We start from the raw sequence: 6051 nt of genomic DNA, 5'->3' as shown, positions 1-6051 counted from the left end.
ACCGGAGGATGTACTGCAGTGGAATCCGGCTGCAGACCAACACATGGAGACCAGTGGAGGCGGAGGACACAGGCTGCCGCAGCAGAGCACAGGTCCTGGGGCAGCGGAGGCCCAGGGCTGGAGGTCGGGCAGGAGCACAGGTCCTGGGGCGGCCGAGGCCCGGGGCTGGAGGTCGGGCAGGAGCACAGGTCCTGGGGCAGCCAAGGCCCGGGGCTGGAGGTCGGGCAGGAGCACAGGTCCTGGGGCAGCCGAGGCCCGGGGCTGGAGGTCGGGCAGGAGCACAGGTCCTGGGGCGGCCGAGGCTCAGGGCTGGAGGTCGGGCAAGGGAGGGAAGGGCTAGGGGCGACGGTGGAGACTCAGGGTGGGAAGTGAAGTTAGTGAGTGTTGACAGCGGCAGAGCCGTGGAAGGCAGCAAGGGCAGGATGCAGAACTCTGCGGACACTTTTTAAAATGGCACTGTCAATCTGTGAGTAAACAAAGGAAGACAGGAGACAGAGCTGCGGCCAGAACCTTCTGTGTCAGGAACAGCACCATTTCATTGATCAGGCCTGGCCCACCGGCTGCTCTGAAACCATGCAAGTCCCAGTCCTGGGTGGCAGAGGGAGGGGACAATGGAGGAGAACCAATCCTTGTACGCTGTTACGGTTCATCAACCAATCATTTCTAAACTGGGCAAGTCAAAGAAGCAACAGAATCCTAAGCAAACAGAGCTACGTCTCAGTAACTGACTTCAAGCTAGACCACGGGGTGAGAGTCACAAAAGCATCATGGTACGGACACACAGATGAGTGAAGCAGAACAAGGTCGGGAAGTGAGCCCACGCAGATACAGCCACCTGAAAAAGAATAAAAACCAGCCTCGTTAACAGCAGTGCTAGCACACTGCGAGTCCACTTACAGAAGACGGAAATGGACTCCTCGCTCTCACTCTGTACAAAACCACCCAGATCCATCAAACAGATCAAAGACCTGAAACTCTGAAAACACTTCAGGATCCAGCACAGGCCAGGATTTTCTGAATAAGGCTCTAACAGCTCAGGAAGTTAACAGCAAAAATCAACACTTGGGATTTCATCAAATTAAGGAGCTTTTCCACAGCCAACCAAACAATGACCAGAAGGAAGCAGCAACCTACAGAAGCAGGGGGGGGGGGGGAATCTTCTCCAGCTACTCATCTAGCGGGGTTAATACCCAGCTCACACAAAGAGCTCAAAAATCAAACATCTTAAAAAGAGCAAACGAGGACGTATGAACAGCCAGTAAATACGCGAGCAGACTCGGCAGCAGACACACCAGCTCTGGCCTGTAATCCTTGGAAGGCAGAGATCCAGAGTTCCAGTTTGAGGTCAACCTGGCCAAAAGTTTCCAAGACTCCAGAACAACAAAAACTGTTCATAAACAGGCAAGCATAAATTGTTCTCCAGGCAAAAAGTGCTGGTGGCTCACGCCTGTAATCCTAGCTGCTCAGGAGGCTGAGATCACGGTTCAAAGCCAGCCTGGACAGGAAAGTCTGTGCGTGGAATGGAGCTTATACCCCACACTGAGGGCCTTGTTTTATTAAACCCCTGTGGCGCAGGGCTTCCCAGGGCTCTGCTGCTGTGCTGCCTCTTCCCGCCGTGCCCCGGGTCTCCGGCAGACCGGGGTCCACCGGGACCAGACGCTCTGAGTTGGGTCTGCACCGTGTACCGTCTGCTCTGCCTTTCTCTGGGTGTTACGTGGGTGCCTGACACCCCGTAGTTAAAGCTGTGTGTTGTGTAACGCAGCTCTGCCACTCTCTCTGAAGCCGCTCAGATCTGCCTTGTTGACTTGCACTAGACAAAAATTAGTGAGCACCTGCTAGCTGCTACACACTGCCAGTGGTGGAGACCCGTTAGAGAGGCAGAAGCCGCCCCTCCTCTCCTGGAGCTCCTGTCCAGTCGGGGGAGCTGGCACACCGTCAGAGGATGGGGTCCTTTAAAAAGAGAACGAGGACGATGGGCGGGCCAGCCAGTTATTCTGCTCTTGCTGCCCTCCCCCTCCTCGGATTCCCGCCTGCGTCCCCAAGGACTGGCTCACAGTGACCCCCAAGTGTCTTCCTGCAACTGGACTTGGAGCGTGAATGCCTGCACGCATACGGTGAACGGGGTCCGCCCCGCAGGGAAAGCCCAGCGCCAGGCACCTGCCGCTCCACCGGCAGCCCCTGCATGGGAACAGAGGAAGCAGGCTGCTCCTGACAGGCCAGAACCTTCCAGAACTCAGTCCTAAGTGGAAGTCCCTTCTTCTACCTGGCTCAGAGCCCTGCCCTCCACCGCTCAGGCCCAGGACTAAGTGCATCCTCGCCCACGACACTGCTTCCTGGGTGTGTGGTCAGCCCCTCTCGGGTCCCCATGCCTGTACCCAGAACAGCAGCCCCCCGTTTGACCCCCGCTGCCCCGGGCCCGCGCAGGTGCGTGGAGGATCAGCGTGTCTATTGCTGCTCTTCTGTCCCTGTGAATATGGCGAGGGCTGTTCATGTCTCATCTGAATGTTCCCTGGCCTGCGCCCAGCTAGTCGGCGCTGGTAGGAGGTGGTACAAAGCCTCCCACGGAAGTGACAGTGTTCTCGCGAAATCGCCACGCTCTTCACAAAACTGCTGGATCCCGAGCTAGAGTGGATCATTTACAGACACTTAGATGATGAATTCAGAAACGACGAACCCCCAGCCTGTGGAATGGAAATCAGCACACACAACTGTGTTTAACTCAACGTGAAGGCCAACCTGGGGAGCCCACTGTGAGGGCGTCCCCGCAGAGCAATGGCCCGCGTGCCGGCGCCGGCCGCCGCCTCCCCGTCCAGGCCCATGCCGGAGCCAAGCACGCTCCCCAGCCCTGTCACACCAGACCTCACTTGCTGAAGGCGAGGGGCCAGGAAATTGGCTTGCAGCGAAGGCTGGAGTTGCGACAGGGCTTCAGGTTCCCAACACACACCACCATTACCTCTACCTCTCCATAGATCAAAGCAGCAGGGCCAAGCAACTGCAGACAGAAATCTCTGAAAGCTTTCTTCCTTGAAAATGGCTTATCTCAAGCATTCTGTCGCCGCAAAGGAGCTGACTATATATATAACCCCATCAGCTACAGGGATTATGATTGACATTAAGATGAGTCAGAGCCAGGTGCTGGCGGCTCACACCTGTCATCCTAGCTACTGAGGAGGCTGAGATCTGAGGATCACAGTTCAAAGCCAGCCCAGGCATGTTAGACTCTTATCTCCAATAAATCACTAGAAAACCGGAAGAGGCGCTGTAGCTTAAGTGGTAGAGCACTAGCCTTGAGCTGAAGAGCTAAGGGACAGCGCCTAGGTCCAGAGTTCAAGCCCTACGACCGACAAAAAAAAATAAAAATTTAGGGTTAGAGTGGGTGAGGCCTAGGGTTGGAGTTGTTAGGGTTAAGGTTAGAGTCAGAATTCAGGTTGGAGTTAGTGTTAGGGTTACACTCGGGGTTGGTAAATTCTGCTCTATCTTAATATCTCCTCCTTTAATCCTCACAACTCTCTTAGCGAACAGTTTTATCATCCCGGCTTAGCCTGAGCTCCAGTCCTTTGGACAAGACCCACAGGCTGTGAGGGGAGTGGTCCTCCAGCCGGGTCTGCTCGCCATGCCCCTCTGGGCCGCGCCTGACCGGGGCTAGACCCGCGTCCTGTGCCTGCTCAATGCCGTTTCCAGGACAGGGGCTTGTTCTCTCACAGTTCTGGACACAAACACTACAGTTGGTATCCTGAGGCCAGTCAGGGTGCGGCTGGACTGGACTCCCTCCCGAAGCTCCAGTGAAGGCCCCTGGATCCAGCTTGTCTTAGCGTGCAGCCACACCCCCTACTCAAAGCCAGAATCAGGTGGGTGGTGGTGGCTGTGGTGGTTTTGATATTGGGTTGTTTTAGGTTTTGGGGTGTCAGGATCTGATTCAAGGACTCACACCTGTTAGGCGTGCGCTGTGTCACTCAGCCTCACACCAACCTCCAGGGGCCTCCAGACCTCTTGGTCCATCTTCACTCCTCCTCCTGCGCCAGCCCCCTCCTCCCGCTGCGCCGGCCCCTCCGCTCCTACCTGTAAGGACACGTGTGCTTCCACTCGGGTCATGCAGAATAACCGCCTTGCCGCTCAACAAGTTCATCTGCAAAGATCTTTCTTCCAAGTCAAGTAGCATTTCAGGTTCCAGGGCTTGCGATGCGGCACCTCAGAAACAGTACTCGCCAAGTTCACATGTTTCTGCCCAGCGCGCCCTCCGGGGTCACACAGCACCTGTGCCACGGCTGTCTGTCAGGCCCTGGGGGGCTGGGTCGGGTGCCACGGCTGTCTGTCAGGCCCTGGGGGGCTGGGTCGGGTGCCATGGCTGTCTGTCTGTCAGGCCCTGGGGAGCTGGGTCAGGTGCCATGGCTGTCTGTCAGGCCCTGGGGGGCTGGGTCGGGTGCCATGGCTGTCTGTCAGGCCCTGGGGGGCTGGGTCGGGTGCCATGGCTGTCTGTCAGGCCCTGGGGGGCTGGGTCAGGTGCCATGGCTGTCTGTCTGTCAGGCCCTGGGGAGCTGGGTCGTGCTCTAGGTGTGACGCCATGTCTGAGGTCGAGGCACACTTTTCAGGTGACGCGAGGGCCTTAGCACATACCCGGCTTGTGGTATTGTTACTGGCAACAACCCATCAAGAGGAAAGCGGGGTACAGAAGAGCGAGTGGCAGCCAACATCCTGGCACACATGAACCTTGCCTGAGATTCGGTTCAAGCTGGACACTCGTGGCTCATGCCTGAACTCCTACTCAGGAGGCTGAGACTTCCGGCTTGCAGTTCAAAACCAGCTTACGTAGAAAAGCCTGTGAGATTGTTCAGCTCGATTACCCAGCGAAGCAGGTGTGGAGCTGTGGCTCAGCAGTAGAGGACTACCTTTGAGCCAAAAAAAAAAAAAAGCTCAGGAACAGCACCCAGGCCCTGAATTCAAGCCCCAGCGCCAACTGGCACACAGATTAAATTCTGAAGCACAAGTTTCCGCTGACGGGCAAACAGATATGCCACAGGTGGTAGCAGACCCACATCACCAACTGTTACCCAGGGAAGGCAGGAAGGCAGGAAGGAGGGAAGGAAGAAGGGAAGGAGGGAAGGAAGGAAGGAAGAAGGGAAGGAGGGAAGAAAGGAAGGAAGGAGGGAGGGAGGGAGGGAGGGAGGGAGGGAAGGAAGGAAGGAAGGAAGGAAGGAAGGAAGGAAGGAAGGAAGGAAGGAAGGAAGGAAGGAAGGAAGGAAGGAAGGAAGGAAGGAAGGAAGGAAGGAAGGAAGGAAGGAAGGAAGGAAGGAAGGGGGGGAGGGAAGGAGGGAGGGAGGGAGGGAGGGAAGGAGGAAGGAAGGAGGGAGGGAGGGAAGGAGGGAAGGCAGGCCCAGCGCAGGCTACAGCATGGAGGCCCAGGGGGAGCGAGCTGTAGAGGCGCACACTGGAATCCATTCACCCTGAGACCAGAGCCACAGGCAGAAGGCAGGAGTGCCACTGCTGGGGATACGGAGGACCCCGGGGCCTTGGGGGTGGGGCCTTGGGGGTGGGGCCTTGGGGTTTGGGGGTGGGGGCCTTGGGACAAGGGGGTGACTCACTAGCCCCCACTTAGGCACTCCCCTAGACCGCCATCCCTCATTCTAGGCTTCCCGCGGTCTCTGGGTTGACAGATGTGCGCACACACACACACACACACACACACACACACACACAGCCCCCTCCATGGGGAAGCAGAGCTGGGAGGAAGCCACCTGCCAGAGTCCTCTGTGGCTGAACCTCCGTGGCACATCTCTCCTTTCCTGTTCCCCCCTAGCTGGGCAGGGCGGAGGGCAGGGCAGGGCGGTGGGCAGGGCAGGGCGGTGGGCAGGGCAGAGCGGTGGGCAGGGCGGTGGGCAGGGCGGTGGGCAGGGCGGTGGGCAGGGCGGTGGGCAGGGCGGTGGGCAGGGCGCTGGGAGCTGTTCCACCAGCTAGGCCGGAGAAGGGGCCGAGAGAACTTTCATGACCCAGCCAGCCTCAGACGTGAATCCCAGCCTCAGATGCGAATCCCAGCCTTCCAAGCAGATAGGATTA

At 57.8% G+C, this 6051-nt stretch overlaps 1 protein-coding gene across 1 annotated transcript in view; it reads left to right on the top strand.

Moving 5' to 3' along the window:
* Parp1 (poly (ADP-ribose) polymerase 1) overlaps positions 1 to 6051 on the top strand; it is a 52425-nt gene that overhangs the window by 652 nt on the left and 45722 nt on the right. The gene's annotated exons all lie outside the window — the stretch shown is intronic.

Source organism: Dipodomys ordii, unplaced genomic scaffold (genome assembly GCF_000151885.1).
Source record: "Dipodomys ordii isolate 6190 unplaced genomic scaffold, Dord_2.0 Scaffold35, whole genome shotgun sequence".
Taxonomy (NCBI): Eukaryota; Metazoa; Chordata; class Mammalia; order Rodentia; family Heteromyidae; genus Dipodomys; species Dipodomys ordii.
Note: the sequence above shows the minus strand (reverse complement) of the source record. Positions and strands in the feature narration are given on the sequence as shown.